The 11980-nt window shown below is 39.0% G+C and overlaps 1 long non-coding RNA gene across 1 annotated transcript in view; it reads left to right on the forward strand.

Annotated features, from left to right (window-relative positions):
• The window catches only part of LOC128772767 (uncharacterized), a 70648-nt gene extending 59198 nt beyond the window's left edge, over nucleotides 1–11450 (forward strand). The window contains exon 3 of the long non-coding RNA XR_008416921.1: nucleotides 11394–11450. This is a non-coding gene — a long non-coding RNA (uncharacterized LOC128772767). The remainder of the gene's footprint in view (nucleotides 1–11393) is intronic.
• Nucleotides 11451–11980: the final 530 nt, after the last annotated feature.

Below are 11980 nucleotides of genomic sequence, written 5' to 3' on the forward strand. Positions count from 1 at the left end.
CCCCAATGATTTTATATTTTCGTTTTGTTTCTGGTTCACACATGAGGAATAAGTTATGGTGGCAGTAATAATTAGTGAAATTTGGTTTCCTTGTCTGACTATTTGGTAAAAGAGGTAAATGGATTAATGGACTATAGAGGTCTGTTCTCTAATGGGTGAAAAAATAGAAAATCTAGGTTGTTAGTCTTTTTTGTTTGCTCATTTGTCTATTTTGAGCTCAAACCAATTAGAATTTCATGCTCATCAGGAGAGTGGACAGTTCTTTGATATTTGGACCTGTGAGTTTTTGTGTGGCTATCTTACTATTAACCTTTGAATAAAATTGTAGGACTGAAGACGTACACTCTCCACATGTATGTGTGTCTATGTGTCTACAATTCAGAAAGTTTTTTACCTTTCATAAAGTGAATACAAAACGTTTTCCTATTGGGGCGCCTGGGTGGCTCGGTTGGTTAAGCGTCCGACTTCGGCTTGGGTCATGATCTCACAGTCCATGAGTTCAAGCCCTGCATTGGGCTCTGTGCTGATGGCTCAGAGCCTGGAGCCTGTTTCAGTTTCTGTGTCTCCCTCTCTCTCTGCCCCTCCCCTGTTCATGCTCTGTCTCTCTCTGTCTCAAAAATAAACAAATGTTAAAAAAAAAATTAAAAAACAAACAAACGTTTTCCTATCTCTGTAATAATCTAGATTATAAAGTCTCTTGAAGAGAACTTAAGAGAACTCTGTTCTGATTGGCTATTATTATTTATTAGAGATAAATAAGATCCTACAAATCAAATATTCCTAAAATTTCCTGAAAAATAAGTAAATTGAACTCCAAATATATTAAGTCTGCTAAACATAAACGCTATTACATGGAGCAAAGCATAGTAGGTGGGATGAGGGAAACCCTGGAGGCTGAGAGAGAGACAGTAAAGGTGGCCTGTGGGGATGAAGGGTAGCAGCGGTGACTGGCAATTACTTACACACAAGTGGGTTAACCAGATAAGTAAATGTACTGACAATAATGTAAGTCCAGTTTCCCATTGTCAAAGAAGGGAGTTACTGAAAAGAAGAAAACTACAAGAAACCATGTGGTGTCAGATTCAAATTGAAAGTATCAGTTTGTATTCATGGTTGAATATGTAGATACAAATATCTCTCTCCATATCCTATTTATTTCTAGATATATATAGATAGTCATCCTCTAGCTCTGGATACTGAAGAGGCCTGGGTGTCATGGCTCCCAGTGTCACTGTGCAATGAACACATCTAGCTTCCAGATTTTCGTTTCTAAATATGATTCTCCACTAAAGGGACCCAGGGAGTCTCGGAAAAATAGAAGATTCCTGTGCTGGTGCAGGCAAAAAGTATGATGAGCGTAAAACATCCTGTACCAGAAAGAGAAAAAGTCCTCAGAGAATAATAGGGACATGTCAAAACAATATAAAAACCAACTTGAAGGAGTTCCCGCTAGCTAAATCTTGGACAACTTGAGCAGCAAAACAAATAATGAGGTAACAGATGAAAACCCATTGAATAAAAGAGGAATAAATACATACTAATCTAAACAAACACATGATATAAATAAATAAATAGTGAGGTAAAGGATGTTTATATCATTTCCAAGTAACTTCTTACCTAACAGATATTAGTTGCAAAGGGCAAAATAATTTACAGTAGAGAAATTTGGTAAATAACACATCAACGAAGTGATTGCAGGTAATATAACCAGTAATGAGACTAATCAAAATTATGTGCCACCTGAGAGGATTCAATGAGAAGAACCCGCCATCACTTCTCTGATATTCTTACCAAAGTCATATAACCTGAATCAAATTATAAAGGAACATCAGACTAATCCAAATTAATAACGAGTCTGTAATCTTAAAAAGTGGCATGACCATGAAAAACAAGGGCAGAAGGAGGAACTGTTTCTTACTGAAGGAAACTAAAGAGCCACAACTGAAAGCAACACGTAATTCCGAATTGGATATTTTTACTGTAAAGACATTATTGAAACAATGGGCAAAAGTTGAATAGAGTGTGAAGACAAGAGAAGAGGATAGTGATGCATCCATGTTAATTTCCTAATTTTTAGGTTGTATTCTGGTTATGGAGGAGAATGTATTCATTTGTAGGAAATTCACTCTGAAATATTCAAGGATGACAAGGGTATCTTATCAGCAACTTACTCTCAAACGGTACAGAAGTTCTTTGTACTCCAGTTCCAATTTTTGAAAGTTTGATATTGTTTCAAACAGAAAAAAGAAGAAATATTTTACATGATGAAAAGGTGTGAGCATTTTAATGATTCTTGATACACGTTGCTAAGTTGCTTTTCAAAAGGGTTGTACCTCATCTTGTATCTCTGCCATTCCATTTTTTCCTATTAGATTTTTGTCAGGTAAGCGAGGCGCTAACGGCATTCAAAGACCTTATTTTCAGTCCTACCTGTCACACTTTCATAACAGAAGTGCTGATTTTCATGAACTCACTTATTATCTCCATGTGGGAGTAATCACTCATTGTATCATTAGCTGATAATGACTAGATGAGTTGATTGAGCTGTAAATGACTATGGTTAGCGATTGCAGCTCTAGCTGATTAGATAAATATGCCACATATTTCATTTTGATCATATCAATTTCAGTATCATTTGACTGAAATGTCTTCCTTCAACCTAAAGTTCTCATTAAGGCATGGTAATTTCTCTGAAATATGACTATATGCATGACTTCTATCAGCCAAAACCAATAGTTACAAAAAAGGAAGGTTATTTTACATTTTAGCGACTGCCTAGCTATATGATTTTATGCAACTCCCAAAATCTAAAGATCCTTGTTAGAAAGTGAATAATGTCTTTATTGCATTCAGAGTAGTATACATGTGTGCTAGGGCAGGGAGACCTGGGCTTCATTAATTGAGGACCTTGTCTAGTTTAAGAATCTTGGTGAAGAGATTTGAGGGTTTCCTCCCCAGTAATTCCTACATAATGGCTCTCTTTGGCACCTGGTGTCAGGCATTATTTAGACTTTGTAGCCAAGTGCTTCACAAACTGCAAAGTGCACACAAACCTCGTTAACTTGTAGATCGGGATAGTGGGTCTGAGGTGGGGCCTGAGGGTCTGCATTTCTAACAAGATCTCAGGAGATACCGATGCTACTGTGCAAACCACACTCACGGCAAATGCAGGGGCCTGGCAGACAGCTTGCTCATACCATTTTGTCAAGAACGGACGTCAGCAGTTGTGTGTGAGGAGTGGCACGGCACACTGGCAGATCTGCTCCTCTCTGGACCATGACAGATGACCACAGCAAGCCATTGTATTGGGCCAAGATTGTGTCCTTCAGAAAACAGACAAAAATTTGACTGTGGTGCCCATGTGGTGCCATGGTCTTTATTGTAATGTGGCCCAGATCTCTCTCTCTCTCTTTTTTTCCTCTCCTAACATTCCTTGTACGACCCCAGGGAAAACAAGTCCTTGTCACTCCCCGGAAAGGAAAGAGAAAGGGAAAATGATGAGTTCTCATGAGGTGCCTTGGATCCCTCCAGGTGAACAGGAATCTTGTCTGGTCTGGTGAGTCACAGATTCAGATTGGCAAGAGGTTTAATTTCAAATTCATTCAGTCATTTCTCTATGTTGAGATTAAGGGAAGAGGCCCCTGTACAAGTTTCTGAGTCTTAGCGAGCCTTTTCCACGAATGGCATGAGTTCAGAATTTTTAGGGATGGACTTTGCTCTGTGATAAACAGATATGTTAACATTTCAGAGGCATAATTAATCAGCATTTTCTACTTCAGGTAGTTTCTTAACCTTGGGAAACGAGGTAATACCATCCCCATCATATTGATCTGGAAATTGAGGCTCTAAGAGGTTAATTAACATGCCAAGTCACCTGTCTGATAAGTGGTAGAAGTGGGATTTGAACTCTGCCTATATGATTTCGAAGTTCAATGCCCTTCTAGTATGCCAGCCTTCCCTAAGAGTATTTATATAAAATAAGTACATTATTCTAGTTTAAATCAGTGGCAAATTGGTATATGCTGGGATTTTATTGCTTGACCAAGATTATGCAGCTATTAATTGAAGAAATTGAACTATTGAAATTGAACTATTAATTGAAGAAAGAATTCAAACCCAGGTCTAATCAACTGCACAGGCTTTGCATGACATCCACTTCCTCTAATGATCCAAGAGCCATGCTGCTAACAGCAGTAACCTGAATATCACATCATATTCTACAGCACTTTAAAATTCTCATATTTTTTGGGTCCCCCAGTATGCTTGAGAGATGAGTAGGGCAGACTTTCCTTGCAGTTCACAAGTTAGGAAACCAACCTGATGAAAGTTAAACCCAAGGACTCACAACCAGGATGTAGTAGCTCTAAAATCTAGGTCTTGGGCAGCAAATTTCCTAAGTCCACAGCCTTCACTGTCATCAAAAGACTTCAGTATGTTTCTGGAGCATTTTTAAATGGATATATCCCCAGCTCTGCACAGAGATTTATTTCCATTTTCAAGCAGTTCTTTAGAAGCTAGTCAAGGCTGTGAGCTGGTTTTAGACTCCTAAAATAGTGGTAGCTGTCTTAATAGGAATTTATTGACTACCTACAATGCAAAATACAGTACAATAAAAATAAAAATGATATGGACCTTACCTTCAAGGAGCTTACAGTATGGTAGATATGCATGGACACAGGCATAACTGACTTTAATAAAGCAAAAAAATTCATTTGAGTCTGTATGCAAAGAAGTAACTGCAAAGTGAGGCAAGAATATAAGGAATATAAATATCCCTTCTGACGTAAACAGAGATTTTTCCAAAGACATACAGATGCCTAACAAATACATGAGAAGATGCTCAACATTACTCACCATCAGGGAAATCAAATCAAAACCACAATGAGATACCACCTCACACCTGTCAGAATGGCTAAAATTAACAACACAGGAAACAGCAGATGTAGGCAAGGATATGGAGAAAGGGGAACTCTCTTACACTGTTGGTGGGAATGCTGCACTCTAATGGTACAGCCACTCTGAAAAACAGAATGGAGTTTCCTCAAATAGTTAAAAATAGAGGGGTGCCTGGGTGGATCAGTCGGTTGGTTGAGTGTCCGATTTTGGCTCAGGTCATGATCTCACAGTTCGTGAGCTCGAGCCCCACGTCAGGCTTCTTTGCTGACAGCTCGGGACCTGCTTCTGATTCTGTGTCTTCCTCTCTCTCTGCTCCTCCTCCGCTCATTCTCTCTCTCTCTTTCTCTCTCTCTCTCAAAAATAAAAAGAAACATTAAAAAAAAAAATAGAATTACCCTATGACCTAGCAATTGCTCTAGTGGGTATTTACTCAAGGGACACAAAAATACTGATTCAAAGGGGCACACACACCCCAATGTTTACAGCAGCATTATCAACAATAGCCAAATCATGAAAAGATCCCAAATGTCCATTGACTGATGAATGGATAAAGAAGATGTGGTGTGTGTACATGCACACACACACACACACCACACACACACATACACACACACACACACACACACACACACACACACACACACAATGGAATACTACTCAGCCATCAAAAAGAATGAAATCTTGCCATTTGCAACAACGTGGATAGAGCTAGAGTGTATTATGCTAAGCGAAATAAGTCAGTCAGAAAAAGGTAAATACCATATGATTTCATTCATACGTGGAATTTAAGAAGCAAAACAGATGAACATAGGGAAAGGGAAAGAAAGAGAGAGGGAAATAAACCATAAGAGACTCTTAACTATAGAGAACAAACGGAGGGTTGATGGAGGGAGGTTGGCAGGGGATGGGTTATATGGGTAATCCGCATTAAGGAGGGCACTTGTTGTAATGAGCACTGGGTGTTATCTCTAAGTGATGAATCACTAAATTCTACACCTGAAGTCAATTTACCATGTATATTAACTAACTAGAATTTAAATTTTAAAAATTTAAATTAAAAAATACCCCTTCTGGAAAGAGGAGACCTTTGCTGGTGAATTTTCCATAAAGGACAAGTTCCATTATTTTGGCTTACAGTAATTTGGTTCTTTATTTCTCCATTCTGTGTCTAAGAGCCCACATAAACCAGTTAGAAATCCTTTGGAATAATATCCTTGATAAGTAATTAGTATTACCTCTACTCGGCATAGTCTCCATAGCTCTGTTGGACTGTTCTACTCTATTGTATTTTGAAAAATAAGAAAAAAAACTCTTCCCCAAACATGCTGAATTCTCATCCTGCTCCCAGGCTTTGCATGTACTTTTACCTCTAGAACACTGTTCCCTTCAATTCTTTACCTGGACAGCTCTTACTCATTCTTTGGCTCTCAGCTTAGCCTTGTGCACACTGAGAAACTTCTAGTTCTCCAAGTCTGGAGTAAAGCATATCGTAGTCAGTAGGGGTTAGCTTGTGCTGCAATAACAAACATCCTCCAAATCTCAGTGGCTTAAACAAATAAAGGTTTATTTCTGATGCACACTGTATGTCTATTGCACATTGACCGGGGGCTCTGCTCCATATCATCCTCCCTTGGGGTTCCAGCCCAGTGGATCCTCTACCGTCTGGAATACTTACTGCTAGTCATGATGAAGGAAAAAGCCTTTCCACCTAGATGTGACTTGTATTGCTTCCACTCATATTTCATTAGCCAAAGTAAGTAAGCCATGCCTAACTTTAAAGAAGTGAAGAAATGCAATCCTAGCATGTGTCAGGAAGAAGCCCCAGGATCTCAGTGAGTATCACTAATAGCCAGGACACAACTCTTCCAGCTTGTTCCCAAAATCCCAGTACTTACCACAATTGCAGTACCTATTACACTACACTGCAATTAGCAGATTATAGTCAGTATGCCCTCACTAGACTCCGAGCTTCTTAAGGACAGGCACTCAACCTTATTCTTATATGCAATCCCTGCCGGTGTGTGACACATACATACATTCACTGCAAAAGCTTGAATGAAGAAGACAGTATCATCTTTAAAAAAAAAAAAAAATTGCATGTCTGTATCTTTAAATTTATAATTTCAAAACAATTACAATTCAAAATGCTATTTATGTCTTATGTTCCTTAGGAAAGATATACATATAGCCTTGAGCTACAATTCTGACTTTGCTTTTGAATGCAAATATTTTAACAAGTATAACACACAGAAGCTTGAACTATCAATTATTCCTAGCGCATATGTAAAACATCTTGTTTATCCCAGAGATCCTAAATTAGACTGAAGAAGAAAAAACCCTACCTTTAAAAATACATCTCTTAGAGTTTGTATTTAACTTGTCTTAGAATCAGAAGTTAGAGCTCTTTAATTTTTAAAAAAGAAAAGTAATATTTATTTAGTTTTCTTAGTTATGCATGGATTTTGATGAATAAACATGACAAGTAAATGCAAAAGATAAATTCTCCATCATGAGTTTCTATGTTTATAGTTAGATATTAATTTTGCTATATACTTCAGGGCTTTAAAAGAGATCTATTAAATTTCTACCCAAACAAATTGGTTTAGGAAATAACCCACCGATTTGTTGTTGAATTCAACCACAGTGGTAAAATCTTTAAAACATCTGGCTACTAACAAGCAACTTGAATAAATTAAATGTTTCCAGAAAGCCAGTGTGTATATCAACATAACCATAAGGTGCTTTTGGAGAAAACCCACAATGTGTAAACTTGTAATAAAAACTGCGGCCCACTGAAATGTCACATTTCCTTATCTACAAATTTGTTTTCAGAGGAATCCTATCATTTGTTAACTGCAAGAACTGGGTTTAGCAGTTACTAGATTTAGCATGAAGCGTGTGCTTCCCGAGTGTAGCTTTTTTAATTTTGAAAGCTTTCTCTCACATTAGCCCTAAGGAAAATCTATAGAGTGTTTTATGTTGGTCTAGTATGTTTATATCATTATCACATTTTTGTGTTGACCATTGTCCTTTTCTGAGGTAGATGGCTCTCAGATACTCTCAGCCCCACATAACATGGCTGTTTTCCTACTGCAGTTCCTCCTTCCGCTGGTTTCTTTCTTCTCGGCTCACTTTCCAGTAGTCACATTGTACTAGGGAAATTTTCATTTCTTAGCAACTGGGATTGAGTCCGCTCTCCTGTGGTTTGAGCAAGGACATCCATCTTCTCCAACAAGGCCTTCTATCTGTGGAATGCTTTCCTTTTCCCGATGACAAAAACCCAACTTGGTAACTTGTGGAATATATCTGGATGTCTATTTAGGAGAGAGAGGAGTTTCAGTAAGCAGATGTTTATTTTTAAGGTTGTATCACCTTGCTTCTTAAGTTAAAAACAACTATGGGACTTGTTTGATGACATTAAAAAGTAACCAAATTGGACATTCTTCTTTAAGACCCCTGAAGTGTGATATGGATAATATTAGCTCTCCGTGAAAATCTATAGTGTGACTGGAACCAGGTGAAATAGTGAAATAGATGTTGATCTTGCTATTCCTTTCTCAGTATTCCGTCTCTTAACAAATATTTACTGAGCACTTATTATATGGCAGGCCCTATGCTTGTAGTTAGTATTAAAATGGCGAGCCAAACCAAGCCTAGACTGTAATAGGAAAGGTATACTTTAATCAAATAATCATGTCAAGGAATGCATAGTGACAAACTGAGATGAGCACATTGAAGGCTGGTAACCATTCTTTGAAGGTGGGTAATGTCAAAGGTACTTTACTTGGGAGAGAGGAAGGGGTTAAGGGAGCCTTGCCTGAGAAGATAACCCTTGATCTGAGATCTGCTAGATGAAACGATATGGGTGGGGGCCTTGGAGCAAGAAACAATACAGTTAAAGTACATAGGACAAGTTTAGGTTGGGGACAGGGGCTGAAGGTGTAAGATGAAGCTAGAAAGGTAGCAAGGCCCAAACCACACCCTGTAAAACATGCTAACGATTTTGGTCCTCATCACAAGGGCAATTGAGAGTCACTGACATATTTTGAAACAAATGATGACCAGATTCATGTTCTGAAAAAATTACCCTGATTTCGTTGTGGAGATTAATAAGAAACCAGAGTGTGTAGGGAGAAGGGTGGGAAGTGTGGACAAGAGGTGGTGGTGGCTTAGGTTTAGTATAGCTGTAGGGGCAAAGATGGAAAGTGGGCACATTTAGATAAAACCGAGAAGATATGGTGATGGATGGCTGTAGGGGGGAAGAAAGAGAAAAGGGCCAAGGACCAATTGAAGGTTTCTGGCTTAGCCAGCATTTTCAGACGCTGGCATAAATCACCTAATTAGGAAATATGAGAGGACCCAGTTTGAGTGTGGGACAGAACATGCTGAATTCGAGATGTCTTTGAGATAGCCACGTAAAGGTGCTGAGTAGGTTTGGGGCTCACAGGAGAGGTCACGGCTGGAGATTTAAATTGGAAAGTCACTAGCAGTTACCACAGTGGAAATGTATGGAGTGAGGTAAGGGGAAAGGACAGAAGAACTAGGAGAGACCAGGAGGAGCTTGTCTATGGTGACTGGGTAGAGACAAATAAGCCTGCATAGGAGACTTGAAATGGGAGAGCCAGAAGCTAGGAGGAAAACCGGGAAGTATCTCAGCTTTAAGGGGGAAAAGTGTTTTAAGAAGAAGAGAATGATCAATAGCGTCAGTTTCTGCTTAGAGGTCAAGAGAACCTAGACTCAAGCATACACATTGGATTTCACAGCAGAGCAAAGGATGGCAAAGGTTGGAGTATGTTTAAATATCAATGGGAAGGAGCTGCCCGAGAGGGAAGGGCCACATGACTCCCATTGTGACTCTCTCCAGCATCATCCCAGTGACCTAACTGTTCTGGGATTATTCTGCACAGTGTTAGACAATTCAGAGCATCTCCCGAACTGCATTTTGTATGGAATCTGGGAATGGTGATATTGCTGCCTCATGCAGGATTGTTAGGAATATTAAATAATAGGTGAACAGAGGCTCTATCCTATAAAATCAAATTAAGAGGTTACCAATGATGATTTCCCCTCAATTTCTGGTTCAGCCAAAGTTTATCTTTTCTACGTCCTTTCCCTTCGGGTCCCTGCTAGATAATTAACACCCCCAGTTTTCTTATCTGTTTCTGATAATGACTTACTGGGCTACTGCTGACCAGCAGGCAGAAATCATTGTGAACAAGGGGCTTTTTCTATGGTATACCTGAAATCATATCCAGTAGGCAACTGCCTTTTCGACCCACTCAACACTGATGATTAAATAATAGAAAGAATGTCATGTTTCCCCTCTCCACCCCTTCCGCCAAAGCTAGCCACCCAACCTTGTGAGGATTTCAGACAGTTTTTTTTTTTTTTTAAACCAAAGGAGTCATTTAGAAAAATAAGGCAAGAATGCCATCTTGGGGTTTCTGCTGACAGCACAGGCTACCTAAGCAGCAGATGGGGAAAAAGTATATTCCTAGAGGTTGTTCAATGCCACTACAGCAATGTACTTTGATCCTTCAGGGCTTTTTCTGGTTGACTAAATTTAACGATTGGACTCCTATAATTAAACAATGTAAAAATTTAAAATCAGACTAATTCATGACCTTTGGGTTTGGGGCTTCCCCTATTTGGCTTCTAGCAAGATCATGCTGAGCTTTTGTCTACCTATCAGTGGTCTTATCTATTTATGATCTGCTTGACAGGATGACTTAGAGTTTGAGGGCATCATTTGATAGCTTTCTTTCTCACCCATCTTTTCTCCTTCCCGCAGGATATATGAAAAGAAAGTGGTAACAGAATTTTTCAGACTTTTGTTTATTATTTTATTTGGGGAGGCATAGGGCTTATGGCTTATAGAACTAACTCCTAAGGTTCAATACATGTGACTATAAAATAATAGGATTCCTTGTTGAAGATGAACTTTATTCCTTCATAGAACACCTTTATAATCTTGTATTTGCATGATATTGCCCTCATAGTTTTATTTTTTTTAAGTTAGTGGAGAAGGCAATATACTATGGTCGGCATCCTTCATTAATCTTTCTACATCTCACCCTAATTTACTAAAGAGAATTCAATGCGATCAAAGTTGCAAAGAAAATCCACTAGCAAATCATTTGGAAACCAATTTTGTATGCTCCCTTGCTTTCCAAGTTCTTCCTGTTTAAAGGGAAATTTTGCTTTTGAATAGGTTGTCTATGGAATTCTATGCATAAGAGATGCAATACAGGGTGACAGAGGGACCTTTATGAGACACAAACACTTGTTTTCATTCTGTCTTCTGCCATAGTTGCTTATATGACTTTCTCCGCCCCACCCCCAGCCCCCACCCCAGGAGGTTTTTTAACAATTCCTTAAAATAAGGGCTCATGCAATCATCTGTCTGGCATGGGGCTAGAGATCAGCAGACATTGGTTGAATCCAGGAATGTGTTTCTAAAAGGTATGATTTACCCTTTGCCCTCCCTTTCGCTACAGGTTTCAGTAAATACTCCCCCACACATTTGGAAGTGGATTTTGTAATGAGCCTGTGAGTTTGGAAGTGGATTTTGTAATGAGCCTGTGAGACGTGGAGGTGAGGATGCAAAAGAAGAAGTTGAGCGTCAGTCAAGGCAAGTGCTAATTGCTTGTTCCTTGGTCTCTCCTACTACAGAGAACACTATGACAGTTATTTAAAAACAAAGGAAGAAAGAGAAATTATGAGGTTTTTTTTTTTTTTAACCAAATATGAAAGGGACAAAGGATGTAGAGAAGTAAGGGGGGAGGAAACTTGTTCAAAGTCACCCGGTGAGTGCCCAGTAGTGGGGTGGGACTGCATGTTGACTTTGGGCTCTTGTGAGCTGTGGCCTTGGGTAAGTAACTCCAACTTTGTAAGCCTCTGATTCCTTATCTGTAAAATAGGATTAATAACAGGAGTCTCTTCATGAGTTTATGACCAGGGTTAAACGAGCTAATGAGTGTGAAGTGCCTGGCCAGTGACCACTGTTCCATTAAAGTAGCAGCCGCTGCTAGTAAATTCTAAAGGCCAAAAGGCCAGTCACCTCAGCTCTGGGGCTCTTTTCCTT

This window comes from Panthera pardus, unplaced genomic scaffold (assembly GCF_024362965.1).
Source record: "Panthera pardus isolate Hobbes unplaced genomic scaffold, ASM2436296v1 HiC_scaffold_24, whole genome shotgun sequence".
Classification (NCBI taxonomy): Eukaryota; Metazoa; Chordata; class Mammalia; order Carnivora; family Felidae; genus Panthera; species Panthera pardus.